Source organism: Lithobates pipiens, unplaced genomic scaffold (assembly GCF_037356315.1).
Source record: "Lithobates pipiens isolate NorthernLeopardFrog02 unplaced genomic scaffold, aLitPip1_a1.2 Scaffold_18, whole genome shotgun sequence".
Classification (NCBI taxonomy): domain Eukaryota; kingdom Metazoa; phylum Chordata; class Amphibia; order Anura; family Ranidae; genus Lithobates; species Lithobates pipiens.
The window spans coordinates 504,300,180-504,320,591 of NW_027507758.1; the positions used below are offsets into that span (position 1 = coordinate 504,300,180).

The window sequence follows — 20,412 nt, forward strand, 5'->3', positions numbered from 1 at the left end:
GATCATCTCCTGCACCCCCTTCATAGCCTGGCCTGCCTCTCCTCCATGGCCTTCATTCGCTCCTGAATTGACAAAATTTCACAGATAAATAAAGAATGCTTGTTGTTGTTGATCCCAGATTCACTTAATACTTCTGGTATGTCAGTTTCCATGTTGTGAGACTATGTGTGCACAGCTAGTAAGTGTTTTGTGGCTGAAAATATGACCTGGAGGTTTTTAAGGTTCAACTGCCATTAAAGTGAATGGGGTCCGCCGAAAACCTTGCGGTTTGTGAACTTTTGGCCACGTTCACGAAACGTCCCGTCAGAAGTTCGTCCATCACTATTAGGAGGTTGGGAAGGGAGATTAGGGAGTCAGAAATATACAGGACATCATCTGCATATAGACTGGTTTTGAATTCTTGTTTTCACTTCATATAACCTCTAATATAAGTGGAGATGGACCCGGCGAGAGGTTCGAGCTACAGGGCAAACACTTAGGGCAAAGTATTCAGAGCTGCACCCTGTGAGTTTGATATTATTAAAACGGATGGGGGGGGGGGGGGGATATTATTAAACGGATGGAAAAAAGCATACATCTTTGTTTTTAAGTTTAGGTATGCTTGTTTTGCACAGAATTTGTTGTTTTAAGTATAAATATTTTTTACTTATTTATTTTATACAGTTAACAATAAAAATTATACAAAAATTTCAAATTTTTTGACAATTCAAATAAAAAAAGAAGCAATGAAACAGGTTGTAAAATCTTAACTTCCTTTGTTGGGGTTGTAGAGCACATTTTTTAGTCAATATTTTTTCACATTGATATTTTTACAGTATTAAGAAAAAAATCTATTCAATGAAATTAACTGAAACTGTATTTTTAATTGACTAAAATAAATACAGCAAGCTAGTGTGAGGAAAATTTAATGAAACGAAGCACAACTAAGTTAGAATAATCAATGAGTGGCTTCAATAAACAAAGGAGAGGACTTCTAAACCCTGAGTCTGTATCAGCCTTGTAGAAGTGTGTTTTTTTTTGTTGTTTTTGTCTTGTGAACTTGCATATACAGTAGATATCCTCAAACATGTAAACATGTAAACAAGGGCTTTGAGGAAATAATAAAAAGAAGTGGTCAACAGAACTGTATGCTGTGTGATTTAGGGGAGATTTCCACATACTTCCTGTTTAGGTGATGGATGTCTGACAAAGCAGGAAGTGAGGGGACACATCATTTAGTGACCTTACAGAGGATCTAACTATTACCCATTTCATTCAGAACTAAAAAGAAAGCTTTAGCTGGAGCTGGGCTTAAATTAGTCTGCACATAATTTGGTAATTGAAGTGAATGCATCTGTAATACTGATTTCTATGACCAGAGGTATAAAGAGAAAGTTTGGGCTAAATGTAAACAAGAACCTGGCCAAATTCAACTCAATTTAAAGACTAATGATGAACTGGAAAATAATTTCTAAGCAATAACAACCACTGAGGATTCCATTTACTGACATCAAATCACTGCATTTGAAGTCTGATTGCTTGTTATGGGCTGCTGTCCTTTGCGATTGCCTTTTTGCCCACTAAGTAAGCCTGACTGGGTCTTGTGTATTTCATATTCTGTTAGCTAAGCAAAAGCAAACCTCTCATTAAATATACACTAAGGCCGCGTACACACGCGGGGACTGTTCGCCCAACTTTGTCCGTCAAACAGTTTCGGCAAACAGTCCGCTCAAAATTAGCATGGACGGACATGGCCACACACGACGAACGAACAGTTTGCTGAAACCGTGCGCGATGACGTGAACGGCACGTACGACGGGACGAAAAATACGACGTCCTATACACTGCATTATAACTTTCGGCGTGTAAATCCTTTCTGAGCATGCGCGGAACTTAGTTTGACGAACAAGCCTACACACGGGCGGACTGTTCGCTCAAACAAGGTTTCAGCGGACAGTTTTACGGAATTTCCGAAAAACCTTGTTCGTCAAACTGTCCGCTGAAACTGTCCGCTGAAAGCCCACACACGAGCGGACTGTCCGCCCAAACACTGTTCAGCGGACAAAGTTGGGCGAACAGTCCGCGCGTGTGTACGCGGCCTTACTGACCACTTTATTAGGTACACCTGTTCAATTGCTTAGTAACACATTGCTAATCAGCCAGTCACATGTCAGCAACTCAATGCATTTAGGCATCAGCAAGTTGTCTTCACTAAATCTAGAAGTTCAAACCAAGCATCAGAATGGGGGGAAAAGGGCGATTTAAGTCTGAGTATTTCAAAAACTGCTGATCTACTGCGATTTTCACACACAACCATCTCGAGGGTTTAAAGAGAATGGCCAGAAAAAGAGAAATAGAGAAAAAAAGAGAAAATATACAGTGAGCGGAAGTTGTGTGGATGAAAATGCCTTGTTGATGTCAGAGGAGAATGGGCAGACTGGTTCGAGATGATAGAAACACAACAGTAACTCAAATAACCACTTGTTACAACCAAGGTATGGAGAATACCATCTGTGAACATACAACACATCGAACTTTGAAGCAGAAGGGCTAAAGTAACAAAAGACCACTCCAGGTGCCACTCCTGCCAGCTAAGAACAGGAAACTGAGGCTATAATTTGCACAGGCTCACCAAAATTGGACAATAGAAGACTGGAAAAACTCTGCTTGATCTGATGAGTCCCGAATTCAGCTGCAGCATTCAGGTCAGAATTTGGTGTATACAACATGAAAGCATGGATCCATCCTGTCTTGTATCAACAGTTCAGGCTGGTGGTGGTGTAATGCTGTAGGGGATATTTTCTTGGCACACTTTGGGCCCCTTAGTACCAATTGAGCATTGTTTAAATGCCACGAACTACCGAGTATTGTTGCTGACCATGTCCATTCCTTTATGTCTACAATGTGCCTCTCTTCTGATGGCCACTTCCACCAGGAAAATGCACTATGTCACAATGCTCAAATCATCTCAAACTCGTTTTTTGAACAAAACAATGAGTTCACTGTACTCCAATGGCCTCCACAGAGAGCACCTTAGGGATGTATTGGAAAATGAAATTCGAATCATGGATGTGCAGCTGACAAATCTGCAGCAACTGTGTGATCATGTCAATATAGACCAAAATCTCTGGGGAATGTTTCCAACACCTTGTTGAATCTATGTCGGGAAAAATTAAGGGAGTTCTGAATAGTGATGGCCGAACGGTTCGCCCGGCGGTCGTTTCGCGGCGAATTTCCGACATTCGCGGTCCGCACGTTCGAACGCCTTTTTCCGTCGTTCGCCGCGGCGGACTTACGTGTTTAATGTATACAAGAGCTTTAACCTTTGGTGACACGTTTATCATGTGATACAGGACAGCCAATTGAGACATGACAGCACATGGACACTTGTACATTCCCCCTAACCTATAAATACACCCGATCCGGTGGCCATTTTACATTCTTTCTTCTGTTAAGATAGGGACAGGTTCCTGTGTGGAGTAGGGAGAGATAAACCACTAGCTATTTGGTACACAAAAGTTCTTTTCAGGACTGGTATAGGTGTTAGGTGTTGATAGGTTTGCTGTGCTGCTGATTCTTGCAGCAGCCTGAGTGTCTTTTGTTAGTTTAGAGAAAGGGAAAGGACGGTGTATGCTACAGGGACAGCCAGATTAGTCTTTCATCATCATCATCATCATCATCATCATTAGCTGTTACTATCAAGGTCCACAAAAGAGCTGTTCCAGTAACCACTAATCGTTCTCTTTTTTTGCCAATTTGTATAGGGACAGGAAGGAAGCAGTGTTGTCAGGCAGTGAGGGTAATTTTAAAGACTTGCTGTTATTATTAGTTCCACAAAGGTTCTTTTCAGGACTGGTATCAGTGGTACAGTAATAGGCTTGTACATGTATAATATTCTTTCTTCCAAATATAGAAAGGATATTATACTTGACTGCTGCCCTTCTGCTGCAGTCTGCTAAACATTCACAACTCACTTGTTCCACAAAAGTTCTTATAAGGACTGGTAACTTGGTATAGGGTGCTACGGTACATAGGCTTGAGTGCGGTACAGTCTGCTGTTCTGTAAGGACCGCTATCGGTCCACAATAGATAGGGTTGACGTGCACCACTGCTGACCGCTGCCCTATACTGCAGCAGTCCTTCAGCGGTATAGGGACTGACGTACAGTCTGCTAATCACTAACACACAACCTGCTTGTTCCACAAAAGTTCTTATAAGGACTGGTAACTTGGTATAGGGTGCTACGGTACATAGGCTTGAGTGCGGTACAGTCTGCTGTTCTGTAAGGACCGCTATCGGTCCACAATAGATAGGGTTGACGTGCACCACTGCTGACCGCTGCCCTATACTGCAGCAGTCCTTCAGCGGTATAGGGACTGACGTACAGTCTGCTAAACACTAATACACAACCTGCTTGGTCCACAAAAGTTCTTATAAGGACTGGTAACTTGGTATAGGGTGCTACGGTACATAGGCTTGAGTGCGGTACAGTCTGCTGTTCTGTAAGGACCGCTATCGGTCCACAATAGATAGGGTTGACGTGCACCACTGCTGACCGCTGCCCTATACTGCAGCAGTCCTTCAGCGGTATAGGGACTGACGTACAGTCTGCTAAACACTAATACACAACCTGCTTGGTCCACAAAAGTTCTTATAAGGACTAGTAACTTGGTATAGGGTGCTACGGTACATAGGCTTGAGTGCGGTACAGTCTGCTGTTCTGTAAGGACCGCTATCGGTCCACAATAGATAGGGTTGACGTGCACCACTGCTGACCGCTCACCTATACTGCAGCAGTCCTTCAGCGGTATAGGGACTGACGTACAGTCTGCTAATCACTAACACACAACCTGCTTGTTCCACAAAAGTTCTTATAAGGACTGGTAACTTGGTATAGGGTGCTACGGTACATAGGCTTGAGTGCGGTACAGTCTGCTGTTCTGTAAGGACCGCTATCGGTCCACAATAGATAGGGTTGACGTGCACCACTGCTGACCGCTGCCCTATACTGCAGCAGTCCTTCAGCGGTATAGGGACTGACGTACAGTCTGCTAAACACTAATACACAACCTGCTTGGTCCACAAAAGTTCTTATAAGGACTGGTAACTTGGTATAGGGTGCTACGGTACATAGGCTTGAGTGCGGTACAGTCTGCTGTTCTGTAAGGACCGCTATCGGTCCACAATAGATAGGGTTGACGTGCACCACTGCTGACCGCTGCCCTATACTGCAGCAGTCCTTCAGCGGTATAGGGACTGACGTACAGTCTGCTAAACACTAATACACAACCTGCTTGGTCCACAAAAGTTCTTATAAGGACTGGTAACTTGGTATAGGGTGCTACGGTACATAGGCTTGAGTGCGATACAGTCTGCTGTTCTGTAAGGACCGCTATCGGTCCACAATAGATAGGGTTGACGTGCACCACTGCTGACCGCTCACCTATACTGCAGCAGTCCTTCAGCGGTATAGGGACTGACGTACAGTCTGCTAAACACTAATACACAACCTGCTTGGTCCACAAAAGTTCTTATAAGGACTGGTAACTTGGTATAGGGTGCTACGGTACATAGGCTTGAGTGCGGTACAGTCTGCTGTTCTGTAAGGACCGCTATAGGTCCACAATAGATAGGGTTGACGTGCACCACTGCTGACCGCTCACCTATACTGCAGCAGTCCTTCAGCGGTATAGGGACTAAGAGTTTTGTCACAGGGTCATTTAAAAAATGACATGCAGAGGAAGAGGCAGGCCCTTCCGCAGGGGTGGTAGGGGTAGGGCAGGAGCAACAGGCTTGAGCCAAAGTGGGAAGTTGCAGAAGGTGCGTTCAATTACTTTAAAGGATGCACCAGACTTGGTTGAGTGGCTCGCTCAGCCTTACTCTTCTGCACCCTCCTCATCCTCTCGATCTGCACCCTCTTCTTCACTCTCTGCTATGTGCACCCCCAAAGACACTACCACCAACAACACGACCACCACCACCACCACCACATACCTTCCGCTTGAGTCACTGGAATTATATTCCGATCCATATCAAGAGGACATTTCTGATGCGCAGCCACTCTTGGTATTGGATCAGGAAGAGGAGGTAGCAACAAGCGCTACTCAGCAGTCTGACGCCAGTACCCAGATCAGCCCAAGGAGGAGGTTGGTCCCCGGTGTTGCTGCCTACTCCGAGATCTCTACTTATAGCGGTGGGGAAGGTGACGTTGATGATGACGTGTCTAGTGATGTCACGTGGGTGCCCACAAGAGAGGAAGAGGAGGGGAGTTCAGAGGGAGATATGGACCAGCAGATAGGGAGGAGAAGCAGCAATGACTTACATTGCACAGCAGGGACAAAGCAGACTGCAAATGTATCAGGAGCGAGTCATCGACCATGTACGGTCACATCTGGCGCTCCCAGGACACCGGCACATGGCTCCGCAGTGTGGGCTTTTTTTAACGTGTCCGCTGCTGACAATAGCGTTGCCATCTGCAATCTTTGCAGTCAACGCGTTAGTCGCGGTAAGCCCAATACTCACCTAGGGACGACCGCCTTAAGAAGGCACATGAGCAGCCATCACCGAGCCCAGTGGGAGCAACGGAACACACAAAGCCACACTGCAGGCTCTCACCGTCCAGCCTCGTCTTCTACTTCTCCTTCTCCTCTCTCCTCACAATTGTCCTCCACTCCACCTTCCATCACGCCAAGCTCACATTTTTCTGCAAAAAGGCAGGCTTCCGTGGGCCTAATGTTTGAGCGTAAAAAAATGATGATGCCGGATAACCCTCTTGCCCAACGGTTGGCGGCTGGCTTGTCAGAACTCATAGCCCGCCAACTACTGCCATATAAACTGGTGGACTCGGAGGCCTTTCGCAAATTTGTGGCCATTGGAACACCACAATGGAAGGTCCCAGGAAGGAAGTATTTCTCAGAGAAGGGCATCCCAGAGCTATATGGCCATGTTCAGCGGCAAGTGAATGTATCTCTGGCACACAGTGTCGGTGCCAAGATACATCTGACCACAGACACGTGGTCTAGCAAACACGGGCAGGGAAGGTATATCAGTTTTACTGCCCACTGGGTGAACCTTCTGACGGCCGTCAAGCATGTAACCCGTGGCACCCGTGTAGATTTGGTTTTACCGCCACGGATTGCATGCAGGCCTGACTCTTCTTCTCCTCCTCCTACTCCATCCTCCTCCCTCTCCTCCTCAGCTGCCTCCTCCTTTTCCGCTGCTAGCGTCTCTTCCACTGCACCGCCCAAGCTCCCCAGAACCTATTCCACATGCCAGGTGAGACGTTGCCATGCCGTGCTGCGTCTGTTGTGCCTGGAAGCAAAGAGCCACACTGGCCCGGCACTCCTTTCAGCTTTGCGTTCACAGGCAGATGAGTGGCTAACACCGCTCAATTTGACAGTTGGTAAAGTGGTGTGTGACAACGGTGCCAATCTGCTTAGCGCATTGAAACAGGGCAAAATCACGCACGTGCCGTGCATGGCACACGTCTTAAACTTGGTCGTGCAGCGATTCCTTGTCAAATACCCTGGGGTCCAGGACATCTTGCGGCAGGCAAGGAAAATCTCGGCCCATTTCAGAAGATCTTACACGGCCATGGCTCGCCTTGCTGACATTCAGCGGCGACACCATCTGCCGGTCAGACGTCTTATTTGCGATTGCCCGACGCGATGGAACTCAACCTTCTATATGCTTGATAGGCTGCTCCAGCAGAAACGTGCAGTTAACGTCTACCTGTATGAACTCTGCGAAAGAAACGGTTCTGGGGAGCTGGGTTTTTTTTCACCGCGCCAGTGGCTGCTCATGCGCGACACATGCAGACTTCTGCGGCCATTTGAGGAGATCACCAAACTGGTCAGTCGCAGCCATGGCGCCATCAGTGACATGGTACCTTATGCCTTCTTTCTGGAGCGTGCATTGCGTCGTGTCATTGATCAGGCTGTGGAGGAGCAGGAGCGGGAAGATGAGGAAGTCGCAATGCTGGATGAATTCCCAGGGGGGGCTACTCTATCTGAGACAAGTCAACAACAGGAGTCTGATGAGGAGTCAGAGGAGGATGGTGCCGGGGCGGATGAGCAGGAGCAAGAAGAGCATGCTTTAAACCTTTCTGGGATCCCTGTTGTGCGAGGATGGGGAGAGGAGAATGAAGAGGACGACATTATCCTGGATGATGAGCAGGAGCCAGGCCACCACACCGCTTCCACTTTAGTGCAAATGGGGGCCTTCATGCTCCAGTGTTTTAATAGGGACCCCCGTATAAAAAGCATGAGGGTCAAGGACCAGTACTGGGTGGCAACGTACTTAGACCCCCGGTACAAACACAAAATGGCGGAAATGTTACCGCCGTCGCAGAGGGCTGTCAGAATGCAGCACTTCCAGGCCTTGCTTCGAGAAATGCTGCATTCTGCTTTTGCGTGCGCTGGCAGAGGAGCAATTCCCACTCCCAGAGAAGGATTTGCGGGTACCAATCCAACAGCGCCTGCAAGAAGAGGCCGGTTTGAAGATGTGTTGGTGACTTCGGATATGAGGTCATTCTTTCAGCCGACCCATCGACAGGTGTCATCCGGATCCAGCATCAGGGAACGCCTAGACCGTCAGGTGTCCGACTACATTGGGTTAACGGCCGATGTGGACGCTCTGAGGAGTGATGAACCCCTAGACTACTGGGTGGGCAGGCTTGACCTCTGGCCAGAGCTTGCCCAATTTGCAATCGAACTGTTGGCTTGCCCCTCATCCAGTGTCCTGTCCGAAAGGACGTTCAGCGCAGCAGGGGGGATTGTGACCGATAAGCGTACTCGCCTAGCTCACCACAGTGTTAACTACCTCACATTTCTAAAAATGAATGAGGCATGGATCTCGGAGGAATTCAACACATGTGACCAGTAGACCATGTATATGTCTATAAACTATTTTTTTAATCAAGCACACAGACCTTCTTAATTCATTTGGCTCACTTCCTTGACCCAAAAAAGCACACCGTACTATATGCCCCTACCCTCCTCTTTGAAGAGGTTGAGCGGTGTCATATTTCTACTGGGGCTGCTTATGATATCCCTGTGCTGTGCTGACTTCCTCCTGGGGGTTCTTATTATGAAGGGATCACACTATCCCTGTGCTGTGCTGACTTCCTCCTGGGGGTTCTTATTATGAGGGGATCACACCATCCCTGTGCTGTGCTGACTTCCTCCTGGGGCTGCTTACGGTGCTGCTGTCAGTGCTGTATGTCACGGTGCTGCTGTCAGCGCTGTATGTCACGGTGCTGCTGTCAGCGCTGTATGTCACGGTGCTGCTGTCAGCGCTGTATGTCACGGTGCTGCTGTCAGCGCTGTATGTCACGGTGCTGCTGTCAGCGCTGTATGTCACGGTGCTGCTGTCAGCGCTGTATGTCACGGTGCTGCTGTCAGCGCTGTATGTCACGGTGCTGCTGTCAGCGCTGTATGTCACGGTGCTGCTGTCAGCGCTGTATGTCACGGTGCTGCTGTCAGCGCTGTATGTCACGGTGCTGCTGTCAGCGCTGTATGTCACGGTGCTGCTGTCAGTGCTCTGTATTACGGTGCTGCTGTCAGATGCCTCTATCACGGTGCATGTGTCATTCCGGTATGTCACGCTGCTGGTGATCATCTCCTGCACCCTCTTCTTTGCCTACCCTGGTCCCTGACCTTCCCTCTCCTCCATTGCCTTCATTAACTCCATAGTCCTGAATTGTTAGAACAATTTCCCAAATAAAATAAAAATGCTTGTAGTTATCGATCCCAAATTCACCTCATACATGTATTATGTCATTGTCCAGATGGTGGGACTACGTTTTACCCCCTAATAATTACCACGTGGCCGCAAATTCGACATGAAGGTTTGCAAAGTTCGCCTCCCATTGAAGTCAATGGGGCCCGCGGCGAACGGTCGGTTTCGCGAACGTTTGGGTCCGTTCGCATTTCGCGTTCGCGAAACGTCCCGTCGGAAGTTCGTCCATCACTAGTTCTGAAGGCAAAAAGGGGTCCAACCTGGTACCAGCAAAGTATACCTAATAAAGTGGCCTGTGAGTGTATTCCCTTTATATAATAATTTCCCTCTGGGATTAAAAAATTCTGAATTTGAATATAGCCCCTCCCATTCCCACTGCTGATCTTCTTCTAAAAATGTTAGTTACCTGGCTGTCACTAATATTTACAGTGGAAGACCGGTCAAAATGAAGCTTGCTAGGTGATATCTGTTGTCTGCTGTCCCTTCACTACACTGAAGCTGGCACTAGGACCCAATCACCTGACCAGACCTCAATGTCCTTAGTTTAGGTAAGTATACATACCGTATCTCTCTTTTACAGGACAGTGAGCGTAGGGCATAGAATGACAATGGGAGTAGGTTTAAGCTTAGTTTTGACTGCAATTCTACTTTAAGTTGCTCACCCAAAACAGGCATGCAATAAGCAAACTTAAAAATGTTTATATCTGCAGTATTTTCTAGCAATGGGATGCATTTAAATTAGAAATACTTATTAGTTACCACATACACCATCTTTCCTGTAACAGGTAACTGAAAGACTGAAAACAGGTGCCTTGAAGGCTGCAGGTGCTGTAAGGCCCTCAGAGGTTTTAGAAAGATGTGTTTAGAAATCTCCCATACAATTAAAGGCCTAACTTCAACCAAATGTATTTTTGGTTTTGCAGTTAGCAAGAGTTAAAAAGACTGTGCGGTTGATTTACTAAGGGCAAAGAGACTGTGCACTTTGCAAAGTGCCATTGCTCCAGGGCTTAGTAAATGAGCAGATGCTCTGCTGACTTCCCTCATCCAATCTCCTGCAAGCAAAAATGCAGTTTTTTTTTTCATTTTCCTTTGCAAAGAGAACTTTTGCCTCATCTACAAAGCTCTGGAGTAACTGCACTTTGCAAAGTGCAGTCACTTTGCCTTTAATAAATCAACCCCACTGTCACCTTGCCCATTCAGGGCAACGTGAGTGTTCTTGTAAAGTTCTCCACCTGAAAAACAGAGGTTGTAACTCTTTCACTATCCAAAAGAAAGAAAAAAAAGTTGTGGCTAGAGTTTGGCTTTAATCAGTACATTTGGAGCTGCTCAGTACAAGAAACTTCTTAAAATGAAAGAGGTTTGAGCACAAATCATGTGCCTCAACACTTCGCTCTGCATTACATTGCTTTGCAGGTAGTCATTAAAAATAAAATGAGATAATGCAGGTATTGTCGAATGTGCAGTGTTACATTTACAAAACTACTAATAGCTGAGAATTCTAATGTTTTAGCTTTTTTATAATAAGTTTTCTATTAAAATGGCTTTTTCAGAATGCTGCAGAGAAGCTGAATGGATTCTGAGCTCTCAACTCTGTTCCATGGTTGATACAGCAATTATTCAATAAGTCTGTGTCCAGACTGAATTTTATATTAATATTTATCTGAACACCTTCAGTCCGGGTTCACACATGTGCATTGCGAATTGAAGCTCCAGTTTCACTGCGCAGATAAAAATTAGTTGTTCAGCGGTCCCTCTGCGTTTTAGCTGCGGATCAGCTGCAAATTCAGAAGTAACCCCTGAAGTGTCTAATGGGAGGTGTGAATTTTGAGCTGGCCAATCACTTGTTATCTATTTGTGAGGCTGCTAATAAAACTATTGATTTTTGTGGTCACTTCCTGGTTGTCCAGGAGTCTGTAGTGTGTGTGTTTTTTTTTTTAGCAAAATGTGTGCTGCTCTGCCCATGATAATGCCAACAGTTGTTGCTGCAACAGCAGCAATCTTGCTGGAAGTAGAGAAGAGGAGAAGGAGGAGGAGAAGAAGATACTGGGTTCATCCCATAATTGCAAATCTGGAGGAGAGAGGCCAGTTCTTGATCCTGTATGAAGACCTCCACGTGCATGATACATTTTTTAATTACACGCACATGTCAATAACTAGGTGAGTAATTTACCTGACAAACAATACACTTTTTTTCATGCATATTTCCATAGTAGGGGATGTTTGAAAAAGACACAAGTCCATCAAGTGTAACCTTTGTGTGTGATTATATCAGTCTTATATTTTTAAAAATAATCGTTGTTCCCCCCCCCCCCCAAAAAAAAATCCAGAACATTATCTGAACATGCAGCCTAAAAGGCCATGAAAAGAGAGGGAGCAAGCAACCCGCTCCTGGACCAAACCAGGCCATATGCCCTTAACATATGTAGTGTGTGTTGTGCCCCCCCCCCAAAACACCTTGTCCCCAAGTTGATGGGGACAAGGTGCTTTGTGGGGGGGATCCCATGCTGCTTTGTTGTGCAGTTTGGGACTAGACAATTGTTAAGCCGCGTACACACGGGCGGACTGTATGGCCTACTTAGTCCGTCATACAATCCGACGGACAGGCCGTCATACTTTCGAATGAACGGACTTGACCACACACACCACTTTTTGAGCGGACTAATACGGCGTACTAAGTCCGCCATACTATCCGCCCTACTTTTGAAATGAACGGACTCGCCCACACACGCGGAGGAAAGTCCACTCATTTCGAGCGCGTCTCCAGGTAGGCGGGGCCCGCGAAGGAGACGTCGCTGACCCCGCCGCCTGGTATGGACTTAAAGTGGAACCCCAACGCCCAAAAAAATCGGCGTGGGGGTCCCCCCAAGTCCACAACAGACCCTTGTCCGAGCACGCTACCCGTCCGGCCAGGAAAGGGGGTCTTCGGGGGTCTTCTCGCCGGACTCCTCCGCTATCTTCTTGTAGCTCTTTTGCTAGCGGAGGAGTCCGGCTTTCTTCCTCGCCGCCGGCCTTTTCTCCCGACTTCGGGGGTCTTGTCCCCCTCTTCGGTTCTTCTGCCGGTCTTCTGTCGCCGCCGCCGCCGCCTTCCGTTCTTCTTCTTCTTCTTCTTCTTCTCCAGGAGATGTTGCCTCGACGATCTCTCCGGCCGGAATGCCAGGGACGCACTGCGTGGCCACTTATATAGGGACAAGGGGCGGTGTCACATGGCTTTATGTCACATGGGTTGGAGTCACATGGTGACCCCACCCCCTTACGATGTCATAGTCCTCATGTGACATCAACCCATGTGACCAACCCATGTGACATAAAGCCATGTGACACCGCCCCTTGTCCCTATATAAGTGGCCGCGCAGTGCGTCCCTGGCATTCCGGCCGGAGAGATCGTCGAGGCAACATCTCCTGGAGAAGAAGAAGAAGAAGAACGGAAGGCGGCAGCGGCGGCGACAGAAGACCGGGCCACCGCCTGTAAAAGAGCTATAAGAAGGCACGGTGGCCCGGCAGAAGAACCGAAGAGGGGGACAAGACCCCTGAAGTCGGGAGAAGAGGCCGGCGGCGAGGAAGAAAGCCGGACTCCTCCGCTAGCAAAAGAGCTACAAGAAGATAGCGGAGGAGTCCGGCGAGAAGACCCCCGAAGACGGAAGACCCCCGGAGCTGTGCAATAAAGTATTTTATCTCGTGTGTTGTGTTTTTTTTTGTACTTTTATTTTACAGGTGAATGGGTAGGGGTACATTGTACGTCATACTCATTCACATAGGGTGGGGGGCCGGTATCCGGGGGCCCCCTTATTAAAGGGGGCTCCCGGATTCCGATAAGCCCCCCGCCCGCAGACCCCGACAACCAACGGCCAGGGTTGTCGGGAAGAGGCCCTTGTCCTCATCAACATGGGGACAAGGTGCTTTGGGGTGGGGGGGCCGCGCGGCCCCCCTTCCCCAAGGCACCCCCCCATGTTGAGGGCACGCGGCCTGGTACGGCTCAGGAGGGGGGGGGCACTCGCTCGCCCCCCTTTCCTGGCCGGCCGGGTAGCGTGCTCGGACAAGGGTCTGTTGTGGACTTGGGGGGGACCCCCACGCCGATTTTTTTCGGCGTTGGGGTTCCCCTTTAAGTCCATACCAGGCGGCGGGGCCAGTGACGTCTCCTTCGCGGGCCCCGCCTACCTGGATACCCGCTCGAAATGAGCGGACTTTTCTCTGGGCGGGAAAAGTCCACTCATTTCAAAAGTACGGCGGACTGGCATACACACGGGCGGATTGTCCGCCGAAATGCGAGTACGACGGACAGTATTTCGAAAAATCTGAAATACTTAGTACGCCGGACTGCACGCTGAAAAAGTCCGCTGAAATGTGTTTCGGCGGACTAAGTAGGCCATACAGTCCGCCCGTGTGTACGCGGCACTATTGTTAAATTCAAATGCCAGTGGCTAAATCTATGTCCAAATGATGTCACAACTGCAAATGACGTAGGATCTTATTTTTTATGCCACTTCTTTAACCTACATATTGATGTAGATGAAGGATGCAGGACTTCTTTGAAATAATAATGTTCTCTACCACTTACCTTACTATTTTTAAGACTGTATGGAAAAATGTGTTTCATACATGGATCTAATCAAAGATTTATTTTTAAATTAGTTATGACGAATTGCTTGGATTAATCTCCCCTCGATTGGAGCATCAGAGCACGTGCTACAGAACAAGTATCCAGCCTGCTAAAAGATTACTGATCACATTAAGGTACTTTTCATCACTGATGTCCTTTGTCATGCGAATTTTGGAGCATGTAATCTAATTTTTTTTTAGAACTATTCAAATATGTGTAATTCAAAATATATAACTCGACAAAAGTTGGCGTAATAAGGATTTATTCAAGTATCCAAAATATATAATATATATATATATCTATTAAAAAAATAAAACATTTGCTCATGTAGTCAACATAAATTAACATGGAAAAAATTCCAAAAATAAACATGTCTTTCAAGTAGGCTTCTTCAACATAGTTAACCAAAAAGGTGTCCCCTTGGTCCTCAACCTTGGCCAGGCCTCATTAATCACAGATTGTGATTTTTTTTGAAAGGGGCCTCATTGGAGTATTGATTGGTGGAAGCTGGGTCATCACTGGCAGTGCTGGGAGCAGGCCTAGCCTCAACATGTTGGCATGGCACATACATACCAGGATTTTTTTGGGGGGGGGGCCTGATTGAAGGAATTGGGGAAGGAGTGCAGCACTTGTTCGATAGTGTTTCCCATTTCAAAGTAGCTCTCTGGTGGTACATTTTTAATTGGAGGGACAAAACTGAGCGCTAGTATAGTATCCGGACATAAAAAAGGCATCCACCTTTTCAGACATGGTTTTTCAACATTTGAAGTAGGCGCTCACTTATGTCAGGTTGGGATTGAGGTGCTCTCCTCCGTGTCACTTTGACTGGCAGAACAATGTTTGCAGGAGCAGAGGAGGGCCCAGGGATAGCCTCTGCCACTGCAGATTGCTCATCTGGATTTGTTTCCCAAAGATTTGAAGAGCTTTGGATTTGTGAGAAATCCTCTGTGCCTTCTTGAAAATCAATCTGGGCTTGGGCCTCCAGTTGTGCCTCTAGTTGGTCCTCCATTACATCTTGTTCCTCCCAACTAGCTTCTGTCCTGTTTTACAAAAAAAAAAGTGTAACTTAACTAGGCATAATCAAAGTTAAGAGGTTAGCAGATAAATAGATGATATAGATGAAAACTTACTCCCTCATCTCCACAATGGGTTGCAGAAAATCTAAGTCCCTGGCAAACATATATAGTACCCTAGGCGCTGCCTCTGAACCACTCCTTGCTTCTTTGAGATGATGTATATATTTTCGGTAAGCATCACGCATGCTACGCCATCTTGTCTGTAAGTAGTGCACTGAAAAACATAAAAATTAATAATTTTATTTATATTTGCTTTTAGGTACCTAGTAACAGGAAATTCTTTTGGAAGTTTGCACTATGAATTTAAGGTTGGGAAATCAACTATTAGTGGCATTGTTAATGAAACCTGCCTAGTCATATGGGAAGAACTGAAGGATTTGGTTATGAAGAAGCCAAAAAAACACGAATGGTTGAAGGTAGTGGAGCTATTCTGGAAGCGTTGCAACTTCCCAACTGTCTGGGAGCACATCCGCATCTTCAAGCCTCCAGCTAGTGGGAGCCAATATTTTAATTCTAAGAATTTTTTTTCGTTGGTATTAATGGCGGTGGCAGACACCAATTATAAATTGATTTATATTGATGTGGGTTCTTATGGCAGCAGCTCAGATTCTAGTGTATTTTCACATTCCTCATTTGGCCGCATGCTGCGTGAGAATACACTAGACTTGCCCAATCATTCTCCCCTGCCTGTTTCTCCCCTGCCTGTTTCACTCCTCCTGTTTCATCTTCAGGGGAGTCGGGAACTTAGCCACAAGAGAAGCTCTCTCTCTATTGGCCTCCAGCATCAGGTACGTGATACATGTGTGGAAACTGAGTGGAAGGTAAGTACATTTTTTAAAATTTCTTCAACAGCTTTTTGGGAAAAACATCTATATTGCATGATGTCTACATCAGAATAAGTGTCAGAACAAGAAAACCAAAAATATTACCGGTACCTAGGAAGCATGTCAGAAAACAGAATTTAATGAAGTTCCTTTATAATTCAAAAGAATTGTGCTCAGATCCTCCACGAAAATGACTGTACATGTGTAGACTCAAAGTCAACCAGTAACCATAAAAATAAATATATCGAAATTACAATATCCACAAAATACAAAATTAATGTTCTGTGCCCAAATAATAAACATAAAAAAACAAAAACACATTATTAAAGATAAATCTGCATCAATTTTATGGACTATATTTTATGTATGATGGATGTTTCCTGGTATGATAATCCTGGTATGATATTCACATGTTTATATTTGCATGGATTTAGCTAAGTGCTCCTTTTACTATCAATAGCCACAAAAGAACAAATGGTACAAAAAATGAGCACTGCTGAATTTATCTGATGTGTCACTGTTGATCAGGGGTTAAACTGAAACTGAACAAGAGGAGTGAAAGGAAACAGAGCATTTCCCTGCACATTAGGACAATAAGGGAACAAACAGCTTATGGCAGGCGTGCCAGATGCCCCTAAGCTCCATTGATCATGCGCAGTTTGCTTTGGTAGCATCCATGCAGCTTTATGGGTTTGTCTCAGTCTCCTCTTCCAGCTGCAACCTCCATCCTTATTTCCTCCCATTCATGTTTGACAAATGCAATGTGAAAGAAGAGCGAGAGAGGCACAAGCTGAGGGAGGGGGGAGTAGGAGGTGGGGAGAACACACCGCCTTCTTCTAATCATCATTTTCCTTTAGCCAGACCAGCAGCTCCCAGTAGACATATAGAGAAAACAGTGTGGGCTTCCTAAAAACTGCGCCGGTCCAGAGAAGACGTTAAGAAAAAGTCATTAGAAGATGCCTGTCTTATACTGCGATCAAAACACGTCCTTGTGAGGCCACCGGACACCTCTACAGGCAACAACATCTGATATAAGAGGTAATTATCATTTACTGTAGGCTTCATCGTTGGTTTAGTAGGGATTTAGTGCATGCTTTCCAATAAAGCTCTTCTCTGGTGAGGGCAGGCAGCATGCTGTGTCCTTTTGCAATAGGTCAGATAATGGGAAGAATTTTGCCTTTGCTAAACAATTAACCTTTTTTTCTTGGCATGAATGACCCTTTTGAAATTCCTCTCCAAGTCTATATTGAACAATCTGTTAGCCCCAAATGGACCCAGCTCCAAGCTGGAGGTCGACATGAGCGATGTCCTTGGTGCTGATATTGATCCTCCGCTGTCCATGGTACTGAAATGCTACTCGCCCATACAAGGCTCAGTGCTGATAGCTTACCTTCATTAACCACTGCAGATACACAGTCGGTGTGTGGGGGGTTTATCTTTCTGGATAATCTGAAACTGTTACAAAGAAATGGTGACATTATAAATGATATCATTATTATTTTTATACAGGATTTAGGCTAGTGCCAATAGTCTGTGCAGCACTGTATAATATAAAGGCAAACAGCTGTGCTACTTTAAGCTCTGGTCGAATCATCCGTTAAGTAGGATACAAATAATTATCAAAGACTGAATATTTTGGATGAAATTAGTTTTTCTAATTTTATAAGGAAAAGGGTGGTGTGTAAAAGGGCACAAGTAACCTGTGCCAACCAATCCTAAAAAATGCTGTTTTTACTGTTCCGATCTGGTCATAGGCGAATTGTGATTGATTGCTATGGTTACTGCACTTTATACATCATCATTGCCATGTAGACTGCTTTATCAAATAGGTCTAATGATGTAGTGAACCTGTCATATATTACATGTAATTAGCTTCTTTTTTTATGTACTTATTTATTATTGTATCATAGTTAAACATTATAGTATAATAAACTGCTGATGCCCATTCCATGGTTGTTCTAAGCAAACGATTTATTATAACATAAGTTACATATAAATGAGTCTCGTAGAGTGTTCTTGCTTGTTATTTATTTTTTTATGAATGAGAGAATCACTGTGCTGTTTTTTTTTTCACCAAGCCTTAAAATATGGATGAAGCTGTAATTGCAATGCGCTTTCTCTGGGTTTTGCTGTCATCTCAATATTTAGTGTAGCAAATGAGGCTATAAAGCAGTTTTGACGTTATTATTTTCAGCTAGAAGCAGATCAGGCTGCATAGGCTATAATAATAACAATAATGACATTTCTTTCCAGGTTGGAGGATGAAAACAGGGCAAGGATTAACTTAATTTAAAAGAAAGTAAATCATACAGCATTTATGACATTGCTCAGTGTAGTTAGGAGACTATAATAAAATCAATATGTTGGAATAACATATGGTCATTGACTTTGGGTTGGATTTGTAGAAGTGATGATAGATTGTATAGTTTGAAGTCTGAATATGGAACGGTACATTTCAATGCAAACCAAGGGTAGCAATACATACAAAGATCTTTTACTAGAACGATTGATGGATCAAAATGCGTCCATACCTTCTCTGAACCCTGCACCCTAACCATGTCAGTTTCACTCTATTTGGACATTGACATCTTAAGGGTACATACACAGAAGGCTGCTTTTCTTGTCTTTGGATACAATTCTAAAAGAATAATAATAGCAGACGGTTTCCATTGCATTGGCATGTGTGATGATCGCAAATTGCTCATTATTGCTCATTAGTTGCGCTGTCCAGTAGTCACTGAAATAGAATGATTTGAATAGTGGTAGTGAAAGGCATGGCATGTATTATACGTGCTATTGATGCCCAAATCCATAGGTCAGTCAAAAATATTTTCCATTTTGGAAAATATATTGTAATCAATTTTTGGATAATCAGTTCATTACAAATGAATCAAATGCAAGATGCTGATAGAGATGTCACATTACTGATGCACTGCAATCATTTAAAATAAAACTAGCTTTTGCCAGTGGTCAGTCTTAAAATGTTCTGTAACATACAGGTTTCTTAGAATATCCAGCAGTCTAAGCCATGAAGTCATGCTGGACATGAATGGCCATGGGGACCAGATGCAGAGTTACAGCAAATGTAGCATAAAGAATTTAGAGCAGCTTCAGCAGACATTGAGATATGCTGGGTGTCAACGAGCAAATAGCATATAAGGTTTAACAGCTGTTTGAAAAATGACAAGCTGAGTCTGGGGGAGAGTGGATATCATCTGCTTTTACATTATGTGTTTATGATTATTGTCTCCGCACAGCTGCACATATGACGTGAAATAGTACAGTCACAGAATTGCAAACAGTTTAAATTGTTTGCTGTGGTAAGTCAAGCAGGATAGAAAGTTGATGGTTAACTGATGTGCCTATATCTGTTTCTAATATCCTGAGCTCATAGCAAAGACTATCATCCATTGTGAAACAACATTTATATGGATTATATTAAATAGAGTTACAGTTGGACTTCACAAAAATCCTGTTGCTCTTGACGATTAGCGGTGGGCCGAATGTACCTGGGTTTTGTTCGGTGAACATGACTAAAGTTCGGGTGTCAAATCCAAACCGTTTTAAAGTAAATAGAAGCTCAATGTTAAAAAACATTGATGGACATTTTCTGGGCTAATATGTTAGAGATTGTCAAACTAATGGCATAGTGGGTTGGAACAGTTTTTTTAAATTCCTTTTAGCTGGGAGCAGAAATGTTAAAAATGTTTAAAGTGAAACATTAAAAAAGTGGCACATCTATATGAAGTATACAACCTACTACAGTAAAATTGACATTTACAAAAAATTGTTTTTAAATTGCTGAAATAATAACAGCTCCCAGCTTCATCTATACCAGATCCTTATTCTAGATGAGGGTCCGATATAGATGTTAATGGGGGACACCCACACAAAACAAAGGGCCCCCCCACCATAAAAATAATCTACACCAGACCCTCTTTTAAGCATGCAGGAAAGGCGAGGGGACGAGCATGCACCCCAACCCCCCTATAAACCATACCAGACCAAAATAGGATGGTAGCTTGCTAGTGGGAACACCCCCTAACAAAGTGCCTTTTCCCCATGTTGATGAGTATAACACTGGCTAGGTGGTTGTGGGAGTCTGTGAGCAGGGGGCTTATCAGAATCTGGAAGCCCGTTTAACAATATGGGGCACCCAGATATTGCTTCCCCCATGTGAATGAATAAGTGGTACATT

General features: G+C 44.9%; 1 protein-coding gene across 1 annotated transcript in view; it reads left to right on the forward strand.

Moving 5' to 3' along the window:
• The first annotated feature begins 16,882 nt into the window (after window positions 1-16,882).
• SLC35G2 (solute carrier family 35 member G2) overlaps window positions 16,883-20,412 on the forward strand; it is a 52,702-nt gene continuing 49,172 nt past the window's right edge. Inside the window, exon 1 of the mRNA XM_077488689.1 lies at window positions 16,883-17,252. The gene's annotated coding sequence lies outside the window, so the exon portion shown is untranslated. The remainder of the gene's footprint in view (window positions 17,253-20,412) is intronic.